Source organism: Macrobrachium nipponense, chromosome 17 (assembly GCF_015104395.2).
Source record: "Macrobrachium nipponense isolate FS-2020 chromosome 17, ASM1510439v2, whole genome shotgun sequence".
Lineage (NCBI taxonomy): Eukaryota > Metazoa > Arthropoda > Malacostraca > Decapoda > Palaemonidae > Macrobrachium > Macrobrachium nipponense.
The window spans coordinates 78,325,244-78,352,665 of record NC_087210.1 but is presented as its reverse complement, the minus strand read 5'-3'; the positions used below and the strand labels follow the sequence as shown (position 1 = coordinate 78,352,665).

Below are 27,422 nucleotides of genomic sequence, written 5' to 3'. Positions count from 1 at the left end.
ACCGGTGGTGACGACAGTTCGGGTAGAATAATTCAATGAATTTTTAATAGTGACACCGAAAAGACCGTTCATTATGATTTTGATTGTGTTCCTCTTGTCCGGATCGGTCTCTTTAGCACGCCTTTCGGCATTCTCCAGAATATATTCCTCAAATAAAAATCCTGTTGAATTTGTACACTTTCCTTATTACATCAACTTCGAGACCGAGCCTTATCAACGTTTGTAATAAGGGAGACAGATCAAGTGATTACGCATGGGTAAATGCGTACCCGTCAACTTGACATTTTTCTTGGTAGCTTCACCTTGAACTTATTCATAGGTTTTTACTATAGGGCGATAGATCCTGGTGAGTCACATTCATGTGATGAATGGCGAGAGGGAGATCATCCGTTTGTAGAGCAACATCCCGTCTAACTGGTTTGGTATCGAGCAGTATGAAATAACCGTATTCACCAACCTGGTGAATCAATGGCGGTATTAATCGCTAGCGACAAAACTTTCTAATTCGACAGGGGAAAGTTCAGTTATTTCACCCAAGGCATTTTGTATTTACTCATAACTGTGGGATACAAACTGGTGAATCAACGTATAATATATACGATTGAGGATCACCCACCCTAAAACTGGGATTTAACTCTGGATTATTAGCTACGCATTGCCTTCGAACTAGACTACAAAAACCAGCCGCGATGTTTTTACAAATTATTGATAGAGTTCACCATTCGAAATGAGGGGGAGACGAATTTTAGAGGAATATAGGAAAGCATCGAGTGAGAGAGAGGTAGAAGTCAGGTAACGGGCGGGGTCTAGTCCGAATTGCGCCATGGCAGCCTTCCTCCAAGCTAAATAAAACGTCCGCTAATAATCCCACATCCATTAACAAATACAAAATGGTGTAATCTAGAAGATTGGTGCAATTAGCGGCGTTCCAAACCTTGACCACGTGTGCATAGCCCCCGCTGGAAAGGGTTTCTCCCTCCCCCCGTAAGTTCCGAATCGAAACACTCTCGAGAAGGGATGCCGGGCTTTCGCAGGATATTGAAACCCGTCACATAATCATAAGGGTAGTACTGTTTACCTGTACCCAAAACTAAATCGAGACAATCCCGAGAATACTGGGTTAACAACTGACGTGCGATTTCGAGGGAACCTTTCTGTTTGATATGACTCGAGGCGAGACTAGAAAGGGTCCCCTAATCACGTTGTTGCTATCCACGAATCTCAGATTGCCCGATCTGGCCGAGTAAAATTTACTACCCTCGCGTTTCATAGAATTTCAAAATCATGCTGAGCCCCCACCCCCGCCTCTTTCAAGACCAGGGCGATGTCATATGACAAATTGTGTACGAACACTGTTAAGTTGGCTCCTTAAATTGCATATTCAAATTACACTGTTGACACAGTGCACACACAAAGTTGTCCCGTGCCACAAAATGAGCGTGATGTCGCATTTTCGTGACTCCAGCCTTGAATTCGACGTTACATCCTTCGCAATGAGTGCTCGCTTCAAACTTATGGGTGGATTCAGGAGTCATATGTACAAGGATACGCACGCATTCGTTCACGCAATAACGCCAGTCCGGTTTCATGTTCTGCAAACAATCATCAACGCATTTCTCTCTGTGACTTAGTCTATGGGTACAATATTCCCCCGTTCTACCGTCAACGATCACGTAGCAGTAAGCGAAAGCTTTCTGCCGAGATACTATTCTTGGATCGTCTTCTCCGGTCTTCGGTTGAATATTATACGCCTCAAAATCCAGGAAAGCCATGTGCGAGATTGGCAGCAGAGCTTTTAACTTTAGTAAAACTGTTTAAATTGGCCGGGTTCTGGGTATTCGACAGTGGTTCGAGCAGTACAGGCCTGTGTGTGTGCCTCACGGATGGTGGGACTATTAAACAAAGTCAAACAATTGTAACACATACCACCCGCGTGCTCAATCCCCCGCCCCTGCTTGAATCCGTGTCGGAACTTCTTCACGAATGCCAACATATCCTTAATCAACGCGACGTGGTCGTCAGTGATTAATAACAACGTGACCAAATGAGGGCTTTGGGGGTTACCACCTTTCCTCGCCAGATGTACCGTCCAATGTTTTTTCCGCTGTTTCCCCATGACTAATTCACATAATTTATACAGATATATGTTTGGAGGTTAATTCCCCGTGTTTTCTAATGTTTTGAAGGAGTCATGGGTCAACGGCATATCTGGCGAGTGTTTGATATTAAATTGTCCCCTCAATCCTCCTCATTAAGACACGAGGGAGGTTGTTAATACGTGTGGGAGGGTTATCCCGGAGTACAACGTACGCTTCTAACGCTGTAACAACACAAGTTGTACCCGGACTGAATATTGATAACCTGATCACTACCGCGGACTCCCTTGGGATACACCTTGAAGTTATTAATATTCACTAACTCACGCCGCGTGATATGAAGTTCAACCCTATCCAGCGAGGTCATACACCAACCCGAACCCTCAGTACGGTTGAGTCTCTCTTCCAAGTTATTAGCTATAAACTCAATAGCCTCCTCCAGGGAGTCATAGATCGAGTCAATCGTAGTGAGGGTGGGTGGAGTACATACAAATAAAAAGCACTTTTTTTCATTCATATCGCCTAGCATCCTCACGCTGGTGATAATAACCACAAGTATAGCATAGCCGAGCGAATACCTCTTTCAAGGAAGTTACTGTGCACATCTTCGCGTAATCGGGCTATGCTACTACTTAACTTCATTGCCACGTCAATGTGTGACCCTACTGCAGGCCGCATAATGAATGGTATACTCACTACCTTATTACCCTCCGTTCTTTCCCTCGTGAGTGAAGATTCCCTTCTGGTTCCTACACCTCCACCAACGCGCGATGCTTCATTATTATTATTACTCCCCATCAAATCTTCATCTAATGGGAAGTCTTCAGCGAAGGGATCTGTAGATCATGTAAATAAGCACCGGAGTGAACGTGTATGATAATAATAATAATAATTAATATAATAATAATAATAATAATAACTAATAATAATAATTAATAATAATAACAACTGCAAAAACCGCAAATAATAATAATAATAATAATAATAATAATAATAATAATAATAATAAGTAATAATAATAATAACAACTGCAAAAACCGCAATAAATAATAATAATAATTAATAATTAATAATAATAATAATAATAATAATAATAATAAATAATAAATAACAACTGCAAAAACAGCAATAATAATAATAATAATAATAATAATAAAATAATAATAATCAATAATAAATAAAATAATAATAATAATAATAACAATAATAATAATAATAATAATAATATATTTTACCTGGATCGGAGGGTGGTGAGGATGATTCATCATGGCGGATAGAGGCTTGGACATTTTCTTTAATGAGTGACAATCTGTGTGATAAACACAAAATTTATGAATATGTGTGACATAACATGAACGTGGAGGTTTTTATGTACATATATTATAACCCGATGTCCATTGTTAGTCATACAGTCTACATTCAACATGTGTAGGCGATCACATCATATACGTGAATAGCAATGCCTGTATAGGTACATTTCCAGAAAATCGGGCGTGTAAATTTACCAATAGGTTAGCCGTCCCTATATCATTACCGAAAGGAGTGGAATATGAAGTGGGGCTAGTGGGAGTCATTCTCCCGAAATTATATTACGCTATTAAACCAGGAGACGTTGATTTTACTATTCAATTTAACGCGATCTATAATGAGTCAGATGGGAAACGCATTTACACGTATATTTATAAGTCCATTTCGGGTTTGGGTTGTTGGGTGGTGATATGAATGTCATGACTAGAGCGTTTAATACGCAAATTATTGAACAATTATCTGAATTTTACGGTGGAGCATATTCGCGGAGCTATCCGCAGGGACGGTTTATTCTCATGGAATGATGACACGAAGAGAATGAGCATTCCACATATCGATGCAGGAGCGCCAAAGTTGATATGATTGATTCATTACGATTAAACTCAGTCTAAAGCAGCTAATATGTTTGGTTTCAATGAAAAAGTCAGGTATTTAATATACAGTTCGGGTGCGTTGAGACCTCATCACGGTAGAAATATATTCCAGCAAGGCGTTGAAATACGTACCTGTATTCGGGTATCGTTCAACCTTCCATCTTGGGTGATAAAAATGGTTAATCTCTTAGACTGCTTCACGTTAGGATGTGCATGTGGTAAAGGTCCGCATAATGCCATTTATAAACCTTTAAATACCATTGACGTATTGGATTACATTACTATCGATGTCTCGGATCAGAACGGTGAAGAAATAATGTTTACTGAAAATGGGGTTCTATCGTGCAGTCTGCATATAAGACCTAGATAAAACGCTATCGAACTTTTCTTATAAATACCATACGTGACATATACCCGTCATAGTATTTAACCGACATGGCTGGTGAACACACATATATTTGAGCAGTCTCGGCTGTTTAGACACGTATACCAAAAATACACTTCGAAATTTGCCAATAGATTACCTACACCTATATTATTACCTAATGGGGTTGAATATGAAGTAGGTTTAGCTTCGATCATGTTCCCGGGGAGTTATTACGCTATATTATCCAAAGATGATTTATTCACTCTCGAATTTATTACAGAGCGTCATACATATTTGTATAGACCGAGAATAGCAATGTTAGCGGGGGATATGAAGAGACTCGTGAGAGCTCTTATAAGGACGTGTATGATTATTTGAAAGTTTATTACGGTGATAATTTCATAAATTATTTTAATAGTAACGGTATATTTCATTGGGATGAAGATTTAAGAATTACTATACCACGTATCAAGAGAGAGAAATTGAGAACGGGGGACGTTAAAAGTATATACGTCAAATTCAGCGGAAAAGCGGCGAAATTATTAGGTTTTCATATTAATACCGGTTATGAAATATATGGCGGGCGTGAACTGAATGAACACGTTTCCCTTGATTCTCTACCTGATAATTGTGGGGTAGATTATATATATGTGTATACGGATATAGTTCAACCGACGATTTTTGGCGGGAGAAACTAGTAAATATATTGGACTGTTTTACTTTAGCAAGTGGTAGAGGAAAAGGAATACATAATACAGTCTACAAATTGTTGAACACGAACATCTTGGATCAGATTTCTATTCTTATCACGGATCAAAATGGTCACCTTTTACATTTCACTAAAGACTCGAGTGTTACTTGCCTGCTCCGTATAAAACCTAGAGGAAAATTATTATGAATAGGTGCGTATATAATTCGATGTTCACCCTGGCATTCCTTATTCGTGATCGTAACACCCTCGAGTCAAACTAGAACTTGCGAATCAAGTTCCACTTAAATTGTTTGGGAATAGTATAAACAGTAAAATGAGAGTGTTATTCGCGCCTCCTTCAGAGGCGGAATTTAAAAAAAACTATTTTTAATCAGATCCTTTATTAAGGAGAGGAGCGGGGATTTGAGGATATTTCCGTTTTCTATCCCGGCCGCAGAAGGGGAAGCGGTTTTTTTTTTTGGCCATAAGTGGCGTTGCACGGAAAGTGCTTCCTTTTCTATTTAATGCCGCGAAACCTTCAGTTAATGAATTCGGTAGATCTGTGTTATCTGATATGGTAAACAGCGGTTTACCTTTAAAAGAATCCATAAAACAAAATGGTATAATGGCCCTCAAACTACTGGACAACGAATTTTAAGCGGTACTGGAAGGAGAAGGAGAACGAGACGGAAGAAAACAGTGGAAACGATTAGTTAGACGGTCGAGTGTGGGAGGAAAGAAAAAACGGAGGAAGAGGAAGGGCACACGAGTTAAATCTAGGAGTAAATATAATAAGGACGTGTACGATCTTTTGTAACTCATTCATCAATTGACATTCGGCGGGTACGCACTCGTTCTACCCTTCATCTAAAATATCAAACATGGCTAGCGTAGTTCCTAACATACCCGGAACTGGTAATCAAGTTCCTGTTTCATCGTATATTGCGGGTATATCAGAATTGTTCCCGAATGTTAATAGACGGAGAATTATTGAAACTTCAATTAATTCAAAGGAAAGACTGGATTTTACACCTTGTAATATTTCCATAAATCAAGTTCTATCTGATAAATATATAGAATTTCGCGTTAATGGGGTGGCAGGTTCTTTCTTAGATTGTCAAGTATAGCTTTTAGAATTATATATCACAATAGATAGGGACAACCAAGCAATTAGCGGATGATGTCCATGTGTCGTCGTTAATGGTATTAGTAATACATTATTTAAATCCGCTTCCGTTTTCTTGAATGAAAGTTGGTGGAATCCTGTCCGGTATTTACTATCAATCATATATCAAAAATGTTTGAAAATGATAAAACCCTCTGCATTACCTACCACCGGGGGCGCGGGATTTTTATACGATGACTATCATGTAACACACGGGGTAACTCGGCAATTTACTGCCAATACCTTCGGTCAAACCAGCAGGTGGGAGACGAAAGTTATGGGGTGACATTAAAACGAGGGGCGTGCATACATATTTTTCCACTTCTTTTTTGGATATAGCGACTATAGACATGTATTTACTGGATTCGGTTGATTTGAGACTTAGACTCGAATTAGCGAATAATAACTGGGTTATGGGCGCCCACACAAACGGACATTTAAATGTGCATGAATATAGAAAAGGCTAAATTATGGATCGATAGAGTTACCCCACATTATAACGCAATGTCGGCTTTAAATGAAGCGATAGCAGTTAATCCTATACAATATATATTTGATAAGACTTTATACAAGACATACGTTATTGGGCAAAATGAAAATTCGATTTTAATTGATCAGCCTTTTAACAGTTGTATACCTGAAAAAAATCACATTGGCCATGATTGATATGGAAACAGTTTTCAGGTGATTACGCGACCAATATCTATATTTTCAATCTTTCGATTTTAAATAATATACATATTACCGTTAATGGGAATACGGTATATAATATTCAATGTAGTTTCCCTAATACCATCATGCAATTATATCACGAGACGCAGAAAAGTATAGGGGGTGGCGGTGATAATCTGATCACTTATGATAGTTTAAAAATGGTAGAGCTATTTACTGCTTTAATTTTGTGTGGAAGATGTTGAAAGATTCCATGCCAGTGGAAATTTCGGCAAACCTGCGAATATCGATCAGGCTGGGTACGGCTACGCCTAGCACCCTTGCATTATTTTACTTTTTGGGGATACTACAAGTGGGTATTTTTAACGGTGGATGCGGATAGGGTTATTCAGTGTGATGTTAGGGGTTAAATGGAATGGATACAAAAGAAATTGAAATAAGTTTAAAAGGTTCACTCGGTGACCGGGTTTAAATAATTTAGGTGTGTTTCGCTTCGGATGAAGTAGGATTATTGACATTGCCAGAAAGTAGAAATTAAACCTTTAGTTTTTTTATATCTAATACATTATCTTCGTCTACTGATATTAATATTGTTGGTCATTGGGTATGTTTTTTACGTGGAAAAAAAACTCACCTAGAAATATAATCTTCTTTTTGATAGTTACGGTATAAATCCAAAAGTTTATTCGAATGAACTTCTCATAAATTTATATATGCGCATCCCGAATATAACCTCTATCGCCTAATAAAACAAAAATACAACCTGATAAATCGTACAAGTGCGGTCTTTACGTTAGTTTTTTGTTCGTTGGCGTGAGTCACCGTGGTGTGAAAGCAGTATTATCCTTAATACAAAATGTATTCTCATTCACTCGTTTGGGAGGTAATGATAAATGGATAACGGGATATTATTTTAAATATTTGAAAAAGTTTAAATGTTCACATTGGAGGTCGGGGGTCAAACGTGCTATTACGTACAAGGAATGTCTCCGCATCTTGAACAACTAAGGTAAATGCATATTTTTCTTTGATTTTTATATTACTCCATTTACATTCGATTAAGGATATATTCTATATATATGTATCATACACCTTCAATCACATAACTTTTTTACTTATTTCAGGATGAGCTGTGAGAATCATTCGCCCATGAACGTCGGTGTTAAACTGCTAAGACGTCTTAGTCGTTTCCTCTTAAACGTTTTTCGGCATATTCAGGTTAAAATAAGGATACACGTGGAAGTTATATTGGTTGGGATGCGTGCTGAGACGGTCTGACAGCGATTAGTGTATTGAATTTGTAAACTCTTTATGTGGTCAATAAATCCTTATGAATAATTATATAGGTGTTTTTTACTATGCCCATAATGCATTTGAACGGAAAAACAGGGAAACGGAGAAAAAGAGTGCGTGTTTCTATGGAATCAGGAACTATTATTAAATAAATATATAACACATCGGTTTTTACATACCTTCACCGGGTTGCTCGTTTCCTTCAGTAGTGGGTGGTGGCGAAGTTGGTCGGGGGTTGCACTGTTGTGGGCTGCCAGTGTAGTTGTTGCATCTCCTGCTACTTCTTCTCTTCTCCTGCTTCATGGTCATGACCCCGTTTTCACCTTCCTAATAAATGAGTTTGGGGCTCCAACACCATAATAGTAATGGTGTCTGACTTGAGTGGCTACTTCGTCGGCTGACAGTTCACTACTAGAGTTATTTCCCATATCTGAAAGGGAGGAATAATGACTGTTTTATTTTATATTCCGCTTCTTTCAACGGGTACATTATTTTATAAGAATATCTATTCCATATACAGATGAATCTTATTGCTGTTTTTAATATTTACTATACTATATGTTCAAGTAAATGGAAAGTGTTTTATATGCTACTTACTGAATAGTGACGGAGGGAAATGACGTTTTGGTCAAGAGAAATACTTGTAGGGACGGAGGGTCGGTGTGTTGCACTTACTCTATACACTTTGGGTAAGGAATAACATCAATTTTCCCTTGTCGGTTGTATTTATGGTGTTCAGTTGGGAAGTAATAATCAGGTGTGACATATGGTGTTTCGATGAAGTATTGTATTCCAAAGATGAAGTTCACGCCTTGTAGCGATAGAATTTATCCCCATTGGAGGAAAGATGTGTGGAAGTTTTATATATGAGTCATATGTGTGTGTGTGTGTGTGTGTGTGTGTGTGTGGACGGCCTTTGTCGTGAGGAAATGATAAGGCTTGTTTATTCGTGTCTGCGAGAAACATGACTGGAGTGATACTGATTTTGATAAAATGAGTCATGTGTGGATGACCTTTGGGGTGAGGGAATGATAAGACTTGTTTATTCATGTTAGTCTGAATCATTGCTGGGAGAGGCTTGATGCTTCGTCACAACAGGTTTGTAATCAGTGATTGTGATAAAGGGGTCTTGGGTAGCGGGGCTTTCGTAGTTCATTATCTCTTGAAGGATTGTCACATCAAGACGTGAACTCTCGCCATGGCTTCATCAGCCTCCTCTTGCAAGTTAGTTTTCGGGAACTTGTCCAAAAATAAGTTCAGGAAGAGGAATATGTGTTTAGTAGTGGCCCACTAACTGTGACATGCAGGAATTACGGTGTTGTGGCGGACGTCATTCGAGCTTATCCATATGCCGAATTGGCAGGTTTTCGATATTCTCGCACTGGTGCATCATATGCCTGTCTTCGTGATAGGGGTATTGAAGGGTCCGCCATTGTGAAAAGACCTGAAATATCACATCTTGGGAATGCGACGAAGAAGTTGATCTACCCACCATAGCTACCTTATTAACACAATACGGTATTGGTGCCCCCATTGAAGATAATGAATACGCGCAAAAGAGCGTGGCTTATTCCAAAGATGAAGATCACGCCGATCGTTTGGGCAGAGATACCAAACAGATGAGGTTCAATCACTTTTTTTCTTCGGTCAAGAAATTGAAGGAAGAATTATTTAAATCATCGTATGACTATGTCAAATATGTTATCTTTCCCGCTGGCATCGGGTTGAATCAATATTTACCTGTGTTAGCTACATTCAGTGATGAAATGAGCAAAATTGGTAAAATATGCTGCGTGGCTATAATGAAAAAGAATTTATCCTTGTTGGAGGAAAGGTGTGTGGAAGATTTATATATGAAAAACTTGTTAGCTAAATTTAAAAGCTTTGAGGTGTTAGATGAAACGTCGTCGTCTTCGATACCACGGTCGGGAAAGTGCTGGAGAAGATGTTTGTGGTATATACTAAGGGCTGTGATGTGAAGGAACAGGTTAGAAATATATAGTAGCCGTAGTATGTTTCGTTGAAGTATTGTTTTTGAAAAAGCGAATGCGCATATTATCGCGTTCGTGTTTGTACAGTTTTTTTCTAATGTATGTATTTGTATGGAATATTAATTCATTCCCCTGTATTTAGGATTGGGTATAAATATAAAATAACAATTCCGTCTGTAATTTGATTTTTCAAACCTCTTTCAAACTCGGTATAATAAATAAACAAAATTGAAATGTGTAACCTTTGTCCTTGTGTTCGCCACCTAGATTATGACTCAAATTCTATGAAAAAATAAAATTTCACGTTGGGGTGAAGTCAGCTGGGCAAATATGGCGATAAGGTCTCGTTTCTTCATATGTGTGTGTGTGCGTGATTCAATCATCAGATAGCATTGACTCTGATATGGTTATTGGGGGAGATATCACATGTGGATGAAGTCAGTCGCCAAATATCCTTTTATCATGATACTCTGAAATAATCTAAGCAGCTGTGTATATATATATAAAACAAAATGTAACGGCTGAGAGAGAGAAGGAGGGAGGGAGGGAGAGAGTATATTCGCAATGTGCATATAAATTTAGAGATTTTATAGGAGGAGGATGAGGTAAACGTCCCGGTTACTTTGAAAACAATTAAAGGGGACATGAGTCGCAAAAAACAGTGAACTGAGTCTATTTGGGGTCGGGGTGGGGTCAAGTTTTATTCCCGTAGAGTTTACGTGACATCACAGGGTAGAAAAGTGGAGTCAATTTGGGGTGGGGGTTGAAATGTTGGTTTTTATTCCCGGAGAGTTACGTGACGTCACAGGGGGTAGGAAAGGTGGAGTCAATTTGGGGTCAGGGGTTGTTTGGAAAGAATGGTTTTATTCCCAGAGAGTTATGTGCGTCCAACAGGGGTAGAAATATGGAAGTCAATTTGGGGTGAGGAGGGGTTTGAAATTTTGGTTTTGGATTCCCGGAGAGTTACGTGACTCAAACCGGGGGTAAGGAAAGGTTGGTTCCCCAATTTGGGGTACCCGGGGGTTGAAAAGAAATGGTTTTATTCCCCCCCCCCCCCAAGAAAGTTACGTGACGTCAACAAGGTTGGTTACGTCACAGGGTAGAATAGTGGAGTCAATTTGGGTGGGGTGAGGGGTTGAAATGTTGGTTTTTTTTTTATTTTTTTTCCCCGGAGAGTTACGTTGACGTCACAGGGGGTAGGAAAGGTGGGGTCAATTTGGGTCGGGGGTTGAAAGAATGGTGGTTTTATTCCCAGAGAGTTACGTGACGTCACAGTGGTAGAATAGTGGAGTCAATTTGGGGTGAGGGGTTGAAATGTTGGTTTTTATTCCCGTAAAGTTACGTGACGTCACAGGGGGTAGGAAGCGGTGGAGTCAATTTGGGGTCAGGGGTTGAAAGAAATGGTTTTATTCCAGAGAGTTACGTGACGTCACAGGGTAGAATAGTGGAGTCAATTTGGGGTGAGGGGTTGAAATGTTTGGTTTTTTTTATTCCCGGAGAGTTACGTGACGTCACAGGGGGTAGGAAAGGAGTCAATTTGGGGTCAGGGCTTGAAATGTCGGTTTTTTATTCCCGAGAGTTACGTGACGTCACAGGGGTAGGAAAGGTGGAGTCAGTTTGGGGGTCAGGGGTTAAAAGAATGGTTTTATTCCCTTAGAGTTACTTGAGCACAGGGGGAGGAAAAGGTGGACCCGTTCCCACAGTAGGTTTAAGGGTGGAGTTCGGGGATGGGGTTCCAGGGGGACGCCAACGCCCCCCCCATAATATAGAGTCACAGGGGTAAAGGAAAGGTTTGGGGAAGGGGTCGATTTGGGGGTTGGGAGGCCCACGCCCCCCCTAATATGGGAGGCTATGTAGACATGAGCTTGTAAGACAAAAGTGGAGTCAATTTGGGGTCAGGGGTGGCCACCCCCCCCAGAATAGTGGAGGGTTGAAAGGATGGTTTTATTCCCTTATAGTTATGTGACGTCACAGGGGTAGAAAAGTGGAGTCGATTTGGGGTTAGGGGAGGCCACGCCCCCCTATATGAGCTCATGTACGTACATGAGCTTGTAAGACAAATGAGTCAATTATGAGCTCATGTACGTACATGAACTTATCATACATATGGAGTCAATTATGAGCTCATGTACGTACATGAGCTTATAATACAAATGGAGTCAATTTAGGATCAGGGGTGGCCACGCCCCCCATAATATTGGAGTCTATATGGGGTCAGGGTGGCCACACCCCCCAGACAAGTGGAGTCTATATGGGGTCGGGTGTCCACGCCCCTTGGGGGGGTGGGGGCGGGGCTAGAAAAGTGGAGTCTATATGGCGTCTTTTCCTCTACTGTTGTTAAGATTAAGTGGCTTTATGCAGCACGGGCTCTTGCTCACAGAGCAGCCCGTAGGTTATTTGAATTTTTTGGATGTGGAAAGGTGATTTTTAAGGATATGAGGGTTGAGGCCTTTATTTATGATTCTATGGGCTATGCATGTGAGATGGTATGATTTGAAAAAAGAAAGGAAAGGTGAACAGGCAAGGTTACAAACCCCTTTAAACCCTAAGGTACCCATTAGTAGAAGATAAAGATCGATAGTAGCGAGTCCTGGCGAGTCAGAGATAGCCAGTAAGGAAATCGAAAAATTTATAGTCGTAGAAAAACGGAAAAAAAAGCACATAACTCTATGGAGTTCAAGTACCATATTTCACTTTACGATAATAGAAAAAAAGCGCCGATCGATAGTAATAGAGATTCGACGAGAGAAAAACGAAATATTATAAGTTTTAGAGAAAGCAAAACAAAAGTAAACAACAGCTTAAGCGGTAGTTAGAGTGACAGTTGAAATATTCGGTCGTTAGACGTGAGGCGGCCGAAAAACGGAGGGGAAATGAGATTGTTTAGTAATAGAAAAAGCAGTAAATGCTACAAACAGCACTTTTCACGAAGGAGGTCATCTGGAAGACTGATCTCTAGGTCCAACAGAACGTGGACGAGCTCAGAGAACAGTTGATGATCGTTCTATTGCAGAATGATTACATGCTCTTGAGGAGTTCTGAAACGAAATTCTGATTGGAGGAAATCATCTGGGAGGGAGATCTCAAAGTTGAGGGCTTCTTGGAAGATCTCTGTAAACAGTCGTTCATTAAAAGTGTAGTGTTTGTCGGCGAGAGCTCTATGTATGAAGTCATTAAATTCATCATAGGTCATTAGGAGCTTGTTTATTCCTTGTTCTCCTGCGAAGCGGAATTCACTTCCAGAGGCGACTGATTTGAGTTTTGCTTTGCAGGTCTGGATTTCCATGTCTTGCTTAACTGGGAACTCCTCTGTTTGTGTTCCCATTTCCTTATGCAAAATGGGAGCTACAGCCGGTGTCTGGATTTCCATTTCTTCAATTGTAGGTTCTTCCGTCTGAGTTCCTGCTTCAACACGAGCAGGAATCGGCATTGTCGTCGGTGCAAAGGCTGGGGGTACAACCTGAGGGGTTGGGGGAATAAACTGAGGGGTTGAGGGAATAACCTTAGGGGTCGGGGGGGTTGGAAGGGGTTTGGGAATTGGAGGTTGGAGGGAAGGAAAGGATGAGGGGTTTGGGATATAATGACGAGGTTTGGGGTGTTCTGCAGGGGAAGGTTGAAGAGTTTGTGGTGGAAGTGGTCGATTTGTTCTTGGATCAATACGTGGTTCACATGGTGGTCGTCTTGGGGGCGATGGTTGTCTTTCTCGAGGTCTTGCTGGCGGTGGGGAGATGCCCTTCATCCTCCAGATTTTTTCCAGTCTGACAGGGCACCCCTTGAACCATGCATGATGGGACTGGTGGCAGTTTGGGCATCGGGCAACAGTGTGGCCCTTTGCTTTGAATTTGGCAAGGCATATATCCGTCTCATGCTTTTGGCTACAAATACCGCAGACATGCTGGGCTGTGCACTCTCTTCTGTGATGCCCAAACCTCTGGCACTTGAAACACCTTAGAGGTTCAGGAATGAAGGCTTCGGTCTTGTAGGTACCAAGGATCCCAAGGCTGATGAAGTCTGGGATTTCGCCCTTGAAAGTGGCCCCAACCTTTAAAGTTTGCTCCTCTGTTCCATCTTTGTTCTTCACGGTGCAACGTGAAGAGCCTACATGCGTTTTGTGACGTCATGAGGACGGAAAGGTAGTACAATTGCCAGATACCTAGTTTTAAGTATTTACAAAAGACTATAGTGAAACATAAAATAAGACAAATAAATAAATATGTTAACAACAGAAATTATATAAAAAGTTGAAAGTAAGTTATTATATACACATTATACATAAATATATATTAATTACATATATGTTTAATTCACTGAATGTCAGTGTTGCGCTCCTGTCCACGTGTGGTGGTTTTGTTCCACGCGGTTGAAGGGCTGCCTCCTACATGAGGGCAAGGATCGGTCTGCCTCACGTTGGATGTTAAGATTGGGGCGTTGCATTGCGATGCTGACTGCTTCTGATATCAATAAACGATTGTAGTTGCCTTCCTTGTGTATTATTTTGGTGTTTGTGAGAAGTTCTTGTAGGGATGGTTTTTTATTGTGGGTATCCACAAAGTGCTGATGAATGGCTCCTTGGTTTCTGTGGGCCTGCATGCGACGTTTGAGTGTAGTGGTTGTGTGTCCGATATAGCATTTTTGGGGGGACTGACATTGCTCGTCAGCACAGACAAACTTTGTATACTATATCAGATTTAACCTCTTTCTCCGTCGATGGGGCCGTACTATTTTTCATTACCAATGAGGCCGTAAGGTTTGGTTTTCAGTAAATCCTTGCTGTTATTTTGTTATATGGTGCTAGGGGGGTGGTTCCTCTTCGCAATATACCAAGGATGGCTTTCCTTTCATCTTCGTGGTGTTTGTTGTATGGTATCTGATGGTATATCAATATTTCTTTGTCTTTGTCTTGTGTGTTGTTCCTCAGGGTCGGGTTATGGAAAGCCTCTAATCTCTTTTTGACAACTTGCTGGATCATGTCTTCTGGATAGCCGTTATTTGTGAGCAGCTGTTTAACTCTGTTGATTTCTTCGTTAATCGCTTTCCACGTGGAACAGTGTGTTATGGCGCGTTTTATGTATGCATTTACCACAGATCGTTTATATGCATCAGGGCATTCTCCTCTAGCATTTAAGCATCTCCCAGCGTCTGTCTTTTTAGTGTATACGGTGGTATTGTATTTGTTGTTCTTTTGGGTCACAAGTACGTCCAAGAAAGGGAGCATCTTCTCATCACTTCTTTCTACCGTAAAATTTAATGTAGAATTTGCTTGGAGTTTATTTACCAATTCTTCTATGTCATTGTCGCCCTTTGTTGTGATAAAGATATCATCAATATATCTCCCATAGATTCTGGGTTTTGGGTGTTCTTCAAATGTGACCTCTTCTGTGTGTGCCATGTATGCGTTTGCGAAAAGAACCCCGAGGGGGGAACCCATTGCCACGCCGTCCTTTTGCCGATATATTTCGCCCCTATGTGAGAGGAATGGGGCTTCCTTTGTACATGCTTCCAGCATCTCTTTTAAGATTTTTTTTTCGGGGATCGGTAATGGTGGTTTCTCAGAGCGGTATATCTTGTCCATGATGATTTGTATTGTTTCATCCACTGGTACGTTAGTAAATAAACTTTCAACGTCCAGGGATGCTATGTCTTCGTCGGGTGCGGTGTCTTGCAGTAGGTCGATGAATTCCGTCGATGATTTTAGCGAGAACGTTGAGGGAATGTACGGCGTTATAATTTCGTTCAATTTCTTAGCCACTTTATACATGGGGGATGTCATTTGGGATATAATGGGCCGTAGCGGGTTTCCCTGTTTGTGGATCTTGACTGTGCCGTAGCAGTATCCGGGTGCAAAGTCTCCGATGATTTTTGGAAAGCTCACTGTTCTCTGCTCTTTGTTCGCTTTTTCTGTTAGTCTCATCATTTTCTTTTTGAGGTCATTTGTTGGGTCTCTTTTAAGTGGCTGAAACTTATAATTATCACTTAGTATATTATCCATTTTGGTGTCGTATTCATCTCTATTCATTATGACGTACACTGCGGTTTTATCTCCTTTGCGTATTATTATGGTTTCGTTTTCTCTCAGTTCTTTTGCTGCTTTTTTTAGCTGTGGACTGACTATGCGACTAAAGTAGTTACCACGTGTTCTATTGGCCTCACCCAGTAATTCAGCGATGCACTCTTGTTTAAGTTCGATTTTGCGTTCTTCTTTCAGTCTCAGTAGTTTATCGATTAATATATATTTATGTATAATGTGTATATAATAACTTACTTTCAACTTTTTATATAATTTTTGTTGTTAACATATCTATTTATTTGTCTTATTTTATGTTTCACTATAGTCTTTTGTAAATACTTAAAACTAGGTATCTGGCAATTGTACTACCTTTCCGTCCTCATGACGTCACAAAACGCATGTAGGCTCATATTTGTAATTACGGGCTGCTCTGTGAGCAAGAGCCCGTGCTGACACAAGGTCAGCTTAATCAAAAACAACAAACAACATATTTGTATCAGTACGCTTGATAACGTCAATACGTATAGGTTGACGAAACAGCTGTCGCGTTTTTGTAAAAATACTGGAGTAAATGGAAGAACCCCATTATGTGTCCATTAGTAACCTGAACAATGAAGTAAAGAAAATAATTAGAAAATATGAAGCAATTTCAAAAAAGCTGGTTAACAGTGAGAAAGCCATTCTATTCAATGAATGTTGTATCCGTGAAAAATTGTGCTCTAGAAGAGTATATATATATACATATATATATATATATATATATATATATATATATAATATATATATATATATAGATATATATATATATATATCTATATATATATATATATATAATATATATATATATATAATATATAAGCGTGTGTGTGTGTGTGTGAGAGAGAGAGAGAGAGAGAGAGAGAGAGAGAGAGAGCGCATATATTATTTATGTATGTATGTATATGTACAAATATATGCACATATACTTGCTGTACAATACCATGCAGACTATTACCTGTGGAGTTGTTAGTAAAAGCTAACCTGGGTCACCACGTGTTCCTGCTCCCTGAGAAGCCCTGAGGGTATGATTAAACACTTACGGCTAACTTACAAGACACCTCATACGGTTATAGGCCTGGTTTAGGTCAAAGCAGAAATAACCTTGCACCGTAAATCTACCCAAGATTACAAGATGGATGTCAGGGTAATGTTTGGATTCTTATTTTTGTCTTCACCCAGACTGTTTCGACTGAATAATATTTACGATGGTGGTTGGGTACTAGGAAAGAGAAAGAGAGAGAAAAAGGTTTCTGTTGTTTTACAAAACGTAAAATTCGTAAGATTATTCTGAATGATACAGGAACGAAATGTTTCCTCGAAGTTTTAAATACAAAGCTACCCACCGGCAGTTATTTCGTGAAATTTTATCACATATAATTTATTCTGATATTAAAAAAGAAATTAGCATTTATTTTGGCCTTTGGATGATTGAAACTTAAAGGGAACGAATGTAATTTTAAATAGCATTTCACCATTGATTCCTTAGTTTTCTGTAACTGACTTTATGGTTTTATGCTGCAATTGTTAGTATTTGTGTTATTTTGCCTCTTTTCTTTGTCGTTTCCTTCTCTATATTCTGTGTATGTATGGCAGACCTGTCTTTATAGTCGATCCTGACCGGAAAACAAAAGGCCATCGAGTAGGTCAACGAACTTTAGAAAATTTCCGCCATGTACGTAGTCTGGACATTACACCAGTTCTCAGGCCCGTACCTATAGTTTTTTTTTTCCTTTCTTTTTTTAATTGGGGAGGGGTCGTTTTTCCCAAGAATCCTTAAAACACAGGGTATTTCTATAAATGTCATTGCATATATAGGTATGTACAAGATGAAATACTTGAAAATGTTATTTTAGTTATATTAAGAAGAACAATTGTGTATGCGGTCTTTGCCCTTCTACCCGATTTGATGTTATTCAAAGTACTACTTTGGTTAACAGAATTTTACTTATAATGTTGAAAGTTTGCACTGAAACTCAAGAGTATTTCTTCAGTTTTATTGATTGATTCATTTATTATGTTAACGATAACATGCATATTACTTTTATTTGTTATGTTAAATACTTTGACTTAAAAAAATAAAAATTAATGGGTTATTACTTTGTAAGTACAGTTCAATGAAAAGGGTAGTCACAGTTATAGAAATAGTTGATTGGAGAATGGTAATTTCATTCGTGGGAGAATAGTCGAATTGACTAGTTCGTTTGTTTCTTATTTTTTGTCCCCATTTCTGGTGTTCGTTTATGGACGGAAAGTAAACTGAATGATTGCCGTTTGTTAATATTAAATGTAAATTCTTAACTTTCCCCTTTTTGCATTCTAATTGAATTAATTAATTTAATGTTAAATGTATTCCTTATAAGGAAACAGTTTTGCTTTCCCGTCTTTATATTTCAACGTTGTTCAAGGGTTTCGGACAAGCGAAAGGAAACGGAGTTGCTGTTGTTGACTGTTTTTGATCCGACAACTGACAAGGAGAGTGGTTTTGTGGTACCTGTCGGACAGAAGAACGGGTGTTCTTTTTCTCTGCCGATAAAAAGTGAATTAATTAATGAATCAAAATTCGAAGCCAAGAAGAAATTGTTCTGGATAATGGTGCAGGTAAGTTGAAGTATAAAGACTTGCCTTAAAATTGATTTGAGTTAGATAATTCTAACATATTCGAATTTTGTACTTTTTTTACTCTGTAAGATTTCAATTTACTTTTCGTCTTGTTTTTTTTTTTCTTGTTTTTTTTCTTTTGCTATGACACTTGTTATTGGGCATAGCTAGGTGCGGAGGTTGTCCGAGTTGAGCCTAAGAGAATGTGACGGGTTTAATTACATCTGTAAAGGGGGCGCAACCTTTGAAAACATCAAGGATGACTATTTCGCTAACCCTAGGAGGTCCAGGCCTAGTCGTATCTTTGTGTTCTTGGGCAGCAATGATTTGGATGCTATCCACAGTACTGCGGAGGTATGGAAAGTAGAGCACTGTTGTGAGGCCTTTGCTGAATTGCTGAAGAAGATGTGTCCTGAGGCTAAACTAATTTTTGCCCAAATAGAGGATAGGTTCTTTTTTAACCACTGTGAAAGTTTTGATGCGTTGCGGCAGGATTTTAAGGCTAAATCTAATAAATTCAATAAGTGGTTGAACAAATGGAAGGGCAAGGATAGTTTGTTTCTAATGAAAGGGGTTGAGGGATTTTCTGACCCACGCCTTTAGGCCAGGGATGGAGTACACCTCAATATTGATGGAAATGTGAAGTTGGCTCGGAGAATGGCTGACTTTTAGTATGAGCAAAGGCCTAGGTTAAGTTAGTTTAGCTGTTCTAGTAAGTATATTTTTTTCTCTTGGCTCATCTGGGTTTTGTAATGTTAGGATTTTTTGTATACTGTTGTTATTCCTTATAAGGAAAGGAGCAGTATTGGTCCTTATTTATACTTGTATTAATTTAAGTTTAGATTAAGTTTAGGTTAAGTTAGTAACCTTTTCATTTAAATAACCTGTTGATTAGCCTAGCTGATGTTAAGTGTAATCTAAATTATTATTGATAAAGTTTGAGGTAGGCTAGCCTAAATTTGCTGTTAGCATAGTATGCTGTATTTTTTCATTATGAAGTAATTGATGATAACTTGCTTTGCATTGACTTGATTAAGTTAAGTTTAGATTTTTTCTTTGGGTAATTTAGTATTGGTTAATAGCATTGTTCAAGATGACTGATTCTGAAATAAAAAAGTTAATTAAAAAGAGGGCTTATGTTAAGGGTTTAATAACTCTTGATGTTAAGAAGGTTGACTCTTTAAAGGACGATCAAATTAAGTCATTTGTTACAAGAATTTGTTCATAAATTTGATGCTAATTTAGTAATAGTTGAGAATTTTGATGCAAGCATTTGTGAAATTGCTGCTGAAGATGAACTAGATAGTATTATGCAAGCAGCAAGAGATTATCATTATGAAATACAGAAAACTCTGTCAGAATTTAGAGTAAAATTTTATAATTTGTTTGGAGGTAAGAATACTCCTCAAAATGGTTCTAGTAAAATTGTAAAATTACCTCTCCCTCCTATTCAGATTCAGAAGTTTGAAAACTGCAGTTATTCCATTTGCCTATTTTAACTTTAAGAAGGCTTTTAATAATGCTTTGGCTGGTATGCCTAACTTAACTAATGCTCAAAGGTTTATTTATTTAAAGGGTTATTTGTTAGGTGAAGCGTTAAGTATGGTAGAAAACATTACAGTAAATGATGAGGGTTTTGATTTGGCTTTTAAGCAATTAGATCTTAATTTTCTGGATGAAGACAACATAATTGATCAAGTAATAGGTGAAGTTTTGAACACTTCTGAAGTAAAATCTCTTAGTGAAGTAGAATCTTTGGTTAGGTCTTTGAATAATAAATTCATTGATTTGAAGGGACTTGGTATAGATCTGATTGAAGTCGATTCGGCTGCTTTATTGCTAATTAGCAAAATTGTAAATAGGAAACTTCCTAGAAATTTTTTGATAGAACTCTCTAGAACTACAGGATCTTCTTATCCTAATTTTAACCTGTTGTTAGATAATTATCAGAGTATTATTGCACGCCTTAGTTTAGGTCATAATGAAAATTCTGGTGCAAAACCTAAAGTTAAATATGAAGGTAAAGACCGTAATTTCCAACAATCAAAGTATAGTAATAAATCTACTGCTAGTAATGACTAATAAAGTTCAATTTACAAGTAAACCTTTATCTTCTGGTAGATGTAAATTTTGTAAAGAAACAGGTCATAACTCTTCTAAATGTACTAGGTTTGATACTTTGCAAGCTAGGAAGAATAGAGCTGAAGAACTAAATTTATGCATTAAATGCTTGAGTGATAGGCATAGGGCCTCGGAATGTCCGGGAAATAAATCTTTGTTACCTTATAAATGTTTTTCTTGCAATAAATCTGAACATCATGGAGCAATGTGTCCTCATGCTATTAAGGATTTTGGTAAAAAAGTATTAAGTTGTCAATCAGGGTCTGAAATATTTGTTCCCTTCATTACACTCAAAGTTGGTAGGGGTAGGAAATCTTTTAAATGTTGTTTTCTATTAGACACTGGAGCCCAGTTTAGTGTTATTAATAAACAAATTGTTTTGTAAATTAGGAGATTATTGTGGTGCTCCTTTATCTAGGTTAGTTTCTTCTTTTGGGTTGCCAGCTAGAGTTAGTGAGGGATTTCATTTGGTAGCTGATTTAACAATGCCTTGTGGGATAAAGTCTAGTTGTCTTTTTTTTTTTTTTTTGCATTGGAAAATTTTAGTCTTTCCCTCCAAATTCCTATGTTGCCTTCTGTAGTTAAAAATTTGGAATCTGCAGGTTATTCTGTATGTAATAATTACCCAGGAAGGAATTCTGAAATTGTAAATATATTAGGCATCCTAGGGAATGATATCCTTCAGGAATTTAGTCAGTTAGATTTAGACTCTGTAGAGTTATTTAATATTAAGGTTAGAGTAATTAAGTTGGCAAATGGGGTTATTCCATTTGGTACAGTAGTCAATTTTGTTCATCCTTCACAAAGGAAGCTTTTTTTTTTGAGAGAATTGATTCTTATGAACCTTGTGTTAGAGGTAAACCAATAAGAGAGGTAGAGTCTTGTCCTATAATTGATAGTAATAAAATCTTGGAAAATAGACTAAGAGGTAATGGTAAAGCTGAATCTGTTAGGTTTATTCCTAATAAGGAGATTAAATATGTACCTGAATGTAACGGAGAATCTAGAGTTTTTTATAATTCTTCCCTTAATTTGGAGATTAAACAGACTTCTGAGCCTGATAAGATTAGACTACTGGAATTTGTTCCTCCTAAGCAACTTGGAAAACACAAATTATTAGTAAATTTTGCAGTTAATCCAGTAGGCTATAAGTTCGATCCATTGAATGATATCTTTCCTGATTCTTGTGTCTAGTATGGACTCTACAATTTCTATAACTTAGAATCGATTGGGTTTAAAGATGAAAATTCACTTCCTTATGAAGACCAACAAGTTGCTGAATTTGCTAAATCAATTTCTTTTCATGAAGGACATTATCACGTTCAGTTACCATGGAAAAAGGATTTAATTGAAAAAGTCCCTAACAATTTAAAGATTTCATTGGCAGTTGCCGAGCGGATTTACTCTAAATTAGAAGATCAGAATATAGCCTCTAAATATGAGGAAGATTTTGATAGACAGGAGGAGCTTGGCATTATTGAGCCTGTTAAAAATAGAGCCGCAGGCCAAGTATTCATTCCTCATCGTCCTGTCTTAAGAAATGATGAAAATGCCACCACTAAAATCCGCCCTGTATTCAATTGTAGTTTAAAGGTGGGAAAAGCTCCTTCATTAAATGAAGCCGCTTTTCCTGGTATTGATTTGATGAACAACTTGTTGTCATTGGATTTGTATTTCAGGAATAATGATTATGTAGTTGTAGCTGATATAGTGAAGGCTTTTCTCCAAGTCAGGTTATCTTTAGAGTCTGATCGAAATAGATTTTGTTTCTTTAGAAAGATAAATGGGAAGTTTGTTGCTTATAGGTATAATACCATAATTTTTGGATTTGTAAGTTCTCCTTTTATATTTAATTATATTATTCAACATCATTTGTCTAGTTATAGAGGGAATGAAGTAGCTTCTCTGATTAAAGACAAATTTTATATGGATAACTTGGTGCTCTCTTCTAATCTGGGAGCCCAGGCACCATTTATTATCAATTCTATTAAGGAAATTATGAATTCAGGGGGGTTGCCTTTACGGGAGTGGGGTTCTAATTGTCCTGCTTTATCTACTCTTGATGAAGATGAAAAGGTAGCTTCTTCTGAAATGAAGATTTTAGGATATATTTATGACTCTAACCAGGATACCTTACAATTAAAGGTTAAGCAATTGAACAAGGATGCTTCCTCAAAGCGTCAGATTTTGTCAGCTTTGTCTTCTGTCTTTGACCCTATTGGCATATTTGCACCTATAATGCTGCAGGGCAAGTTTATTATTTGTAAGTTGTGCCAGCAAGTTTCGAACTGGGATGAAACGGCAAATGCTGAAATTGCTAAGTTATGGAGTAAATTTTGCAGTTCTTACAGTGAGGTTAGTCAAGCTTCTTTTTCCAGACAAACTTATAAAACTGATGCTCCTATCAAACTTTTTGTTTGCTGATGCTTCGAAGGAAGCTTATGGTTGTGCTATGTATGCTGTGCAAGGTGGTCATAGTTCCCTGATATTTGCTAAGACTAAGGTTAGCCCTATTAAGGAGAAAACTCTCCCGACTTTAGAACTTTTGGCCGCCCAATTAGCTTTGAAGTGTTTTGATACTATTTTTGAAAATAATCTATTAAATTGTACTAAAATTGAAAGCATAACTCTTTTTATAGATAGCCAAGTAGTTCTTGGTTGGATTCTTACTAATAGGGCTCCTAAGAGAAACACATTTGTGAATAATAGGTTGAAGGAAATTTCTAATGTTAGATAGGATTTCTGATAGATTTTGTAGAGTTTCATTAGCTTATATTCCTTCATCTAGCAATCAGGCTGATTTACTTACTAAACCTTGTACTTGTAAGCATTTTCTTGAAAATTTCAGTCTTTGGATCAAAGGGCCTTCTTGGTTGAATTCTCCTGACGAGTGGCCTAAGGGTCTTTTGGGTTGTATTCCTGGTAATGTGAAGGGTGACTTAATTTCTCCTGTAATGTTTCCTAAAAAGGAACCTCTTGTAAATATTAGTAATTTTTCTAGTTTCTCTAGACTTATAAGTGTAGTTTCTAAGGTATTTACTGTTGTATATAAGTTTAGGAAAATTCAAGCTGACCCTGTTGAGGCAGCTTCTAATTACCTTCTAAGGTTAATGCAAGAGGAAGCTTTTCCTCTTGAATTATCTTATCTAAAGAATAAAAATTCTTTAGTTGAAGTCCCACCTTTAGTTAAGGCAGTTTAATTTGTTTCTGGATGATAATGGTATAATGCAAACTAAAGGTCGGATTGACAAAAACATTACTTTAAAATTTGATATTGTCAATCCTATTCTTGTGGATAAGAAGCATCATTTGACCCGGTTGTAGATTTATTATGCCCATTGTAAGTCTATGCAAAAAACACTTAGTTTTTTGCGCATGCATGGTTTGTGGATTGTGAAGGCTAGGCAAGCAGTTTTGTCTGTCCTTAAGGATTGTATTGTATGCAAGCGTTATAATGCTAGCACAGTGAAGTATCCTTCTCCTTCTTTGCTTCCATCTTCCAGGGTTAATTTGAGTGTGCCTTTTGCTCATACTGGTGTGGATTATACAGGCCACTTATGGTTGAGGGAGAAAAATGGAGAAAATTTAAGGCGTACATTCTTATTTTCACTTGTTTTAATACAAGAGCAATACATTTGGAAGTTGTCCAGTCTGTCAACCTCAGAATTTATATTAGCTTTTATTAGATTTTCTAATAGGTTTGGTGTTCCTGTTGCTGTTTACAGATAATGCCAAGTCCTTTGTTCAGGCTGGTAATATAATTGAACAGTTACTTACTACTTCTGAGTTTGAGGAGAAGTTTAGGGTCGCTTCAAATTCTCGTATGACTATCCCAGTGTACACAGCGTGGTACGGTGCTGTTTGGGAAAGATTAATTAAAACAATTAAGCATTGCCTTTTTAAAACTCTTGGTAGATTTGCTCCTTCATTTTCTGAATTTGTCACTTTCCTCTCTGACATTCAGAAAATTTTGAATAATAGGCCTTTAACTTATAGATCTTGTGAAAATGAGATAGATATAATTTCTCCTAATCATTTCTTGGTTAGCAGATTTATTCCTTCATTAATGTTTGGTGATTCTGAACAAGTTCCTGAGTGGGAGTATGGTGAGGAGGATGAGTATTCTTCTCTCCTTGCTCGTACTTTGGAAACTAGAGATGGACTTTATGAAAGCTTTAAGGAAAGGTGGCTTTCTGAATATTTAGTAAGTTTGAAAGAAAAGGATAGATCTTCTTTTCATCCTCCTAGAAAATGGGAAAAGGGGGAAATTGCTCTTTAAATTACCTTCCAAATCTAGAACTTATTGGCCATTGGTTAGAATTGTTGAAACATTCAGTGATGACGAAGGTGTTGTACGTACTGTTCGTATTGTTAAGCCTGTTAAAAGTGAAATTAATGTTAGTTTTTTAATACCTTTAGAATTATATTCTGAGCTTAATGATCCTAATTTATATGTTCAAATTGAAGAACAAGAAGAAAATATTAGTGAGTTGGAGACAGATGAAATACCTGACACTGGAACATCTTTGCCCAATGAAATACGTATCTACTAGGCCTACCCGTAGTACTGCTCTTGCCTCCAGAAACCTAATAAGTTTAGCTCGGGAGGGTAGATTGTAAACAATGGTTTGTTTTGTTTTATAAAGGTTGTCTTTTGTTGTCGAGTTAATCCGTCAAAATGGTTCTTTGTGTAACCACTTTTCTTTTGTAGGTTGGGGAAGATATAGAAATAGTTGATTGGAGAATGGTAATTTCATTCGTGGGAGAATAGTCGAATTGACTAGTTCGTTTGTTTCTTACTTTTTGTCCCCATTTCTGGTGTTCGTTTATGGACGGAAAGTAAACTGAATGATTGTCGTTTGTTAATATTAAATGTAAATTCTTAACTTTCCCCTTTTTGCATTCTAATTGAATTAATTAATTTAATGTTAAATGTATTCCTTATAAGGAAACAGTTTTGCTTTCCCGTCTTTATATTTCAACGTTGTTCAAGGGTTTCGGACAAGCGAAAGGAAACGGAGTTGCTGTTGTTGACTGTTTTTGATCCGACAACTGACAAGGAGAGTGGTTTTGTGGTACCTGTCGGACAGAAGAACGGGTGTTCTTTTTCTCTGCCGATAAAAAGTGAATTAATTAATGAATCAAAATTCGAAGCCAAGAAGAAATTGTTCTGGATAATGGTGCAGGTAAGTTGAAGTATAAAGACTTGCCTTAAAATTGATTTGAGTTAGATAATTCTAACACAGTAAATATGGACTTCCATAAATTTAGGGGGGGGGGGGGGGGGGGGGGGGGGGGGGGATGGTAGTTCGACACCCCAACCCCGCCCTCAGGTACGGGCCTGTTCTTACGACCCTTTGTTTGAAAACTCCTAACCGTTCAAAAGGAAAATCACAGGAACAGCAGTCACCAGCACAACAAACAGTTTATCCTCAGGCCAGTGGAAAGGGATTAAGTGAAAGATCCTATGAACATCCCAAAGGAGTAAGATGCTCCACCCACAGGCTACCTGATGTCCAACGCTTCTAGACCGATAAGGTTGTTTTAGGCCGAGGCTATAACCTCTCAATGATCTTTCCATCTCAGTGACTTCCACCCTTGGAACCACTGACTCGTGTATTTAAAGAAATCGAATCTTTGCAACTCGCTTTACGGGCTGTTCAACGACCAAGAGCCCATGCTGTCATTAGGTCAGCTAACTTTAAAACAACAGCAACTCCTTCACTGCGCTTTTGGAAAATAGAGCTTTGTACTTTAGAATATTATTTTTTGGCTGGTGTAGCATTGCCAGACTTATCAGTCTAATGTGAAAATGCAACTATTTGACAAGATTAAAAATAAATTTATATAAAAGTAACACTGTGATAATTACGGTTTCCAGTGTTTGTCACGATCAAGGCCACAATAAACGTGGCATATAAACAAGTTGAAGTGTCGTTTCACCTGCATGAACTGGCATTATTAACTTAGTTTCCGTAGTGCGTCTTGTAATTTGAGACATTCAAATATCAATATAAAACCAACACCGAGAGAGAGAGAGAATTATATTTTGAATTCGGTATCCTCTGAAGAAGAGGGCCTAGGCTGATTGCAGGCTTAAAAATCCACCCATGATTTCAGAACGTACGAAAGCATTCCAAGCATTCCGAATTTTTCTTTTTTCGTAATGCTGAATGGTCCGAAATTTTGCTAATTATTTCTTAATAATCTCCCTTAACACCCTTTTCCCCATTCAATTTCTCTTCCCCCTTTTCATTTTTCACCCTGTCTAGAATTCCCCTGTTACATTTTTGCCATGTCCGTTTTCCCGTTACATTTTTGCCCTGTCCGTTTTCCCCGTTCATGTTTCACCCTGTCGAAAATTAACCCTGTCCATTTTTAAAAGTGAAAAAAAATTGTCGATAAAAGGCCTAAAACATTTACCAAATACCTACATTTCTGTGTATTATCTCTGCATTATCACTGAAAGTGATAATTTTGA

General features: G+C 38.0%; 1 long non-coding RNA gene across 3 annotated transcripts in view; it reads left to right on the top strand.

The window, feature by feature from the left end:
- LOC135196349 (uncharacterized) overlaps positions 1 to 27,422 on the top strand; it is a 99,796-nt gene that overhangs the window by 58,146 nt on the left and 14,228 nt on the right. The window contains exon 1 of one of the 3 annotated variants that reach the window (XR_010310390.1): positions 19,085 to 19,174. The exons of 1 other annotated variant lie outside the window; for it this stretch is intronic. This is a non-coding gene — a long non-coding RNA (uncharacterized LOC135196349). Of the gene's footprint in view, positions 1 to 19,084; positions 19,175 to 25,976; positions 26,128 to 27,422 lie in introns of those variants that run through there. One more of the 3 variants, XR_010310388.1, reaches the window with a different exon arrangement.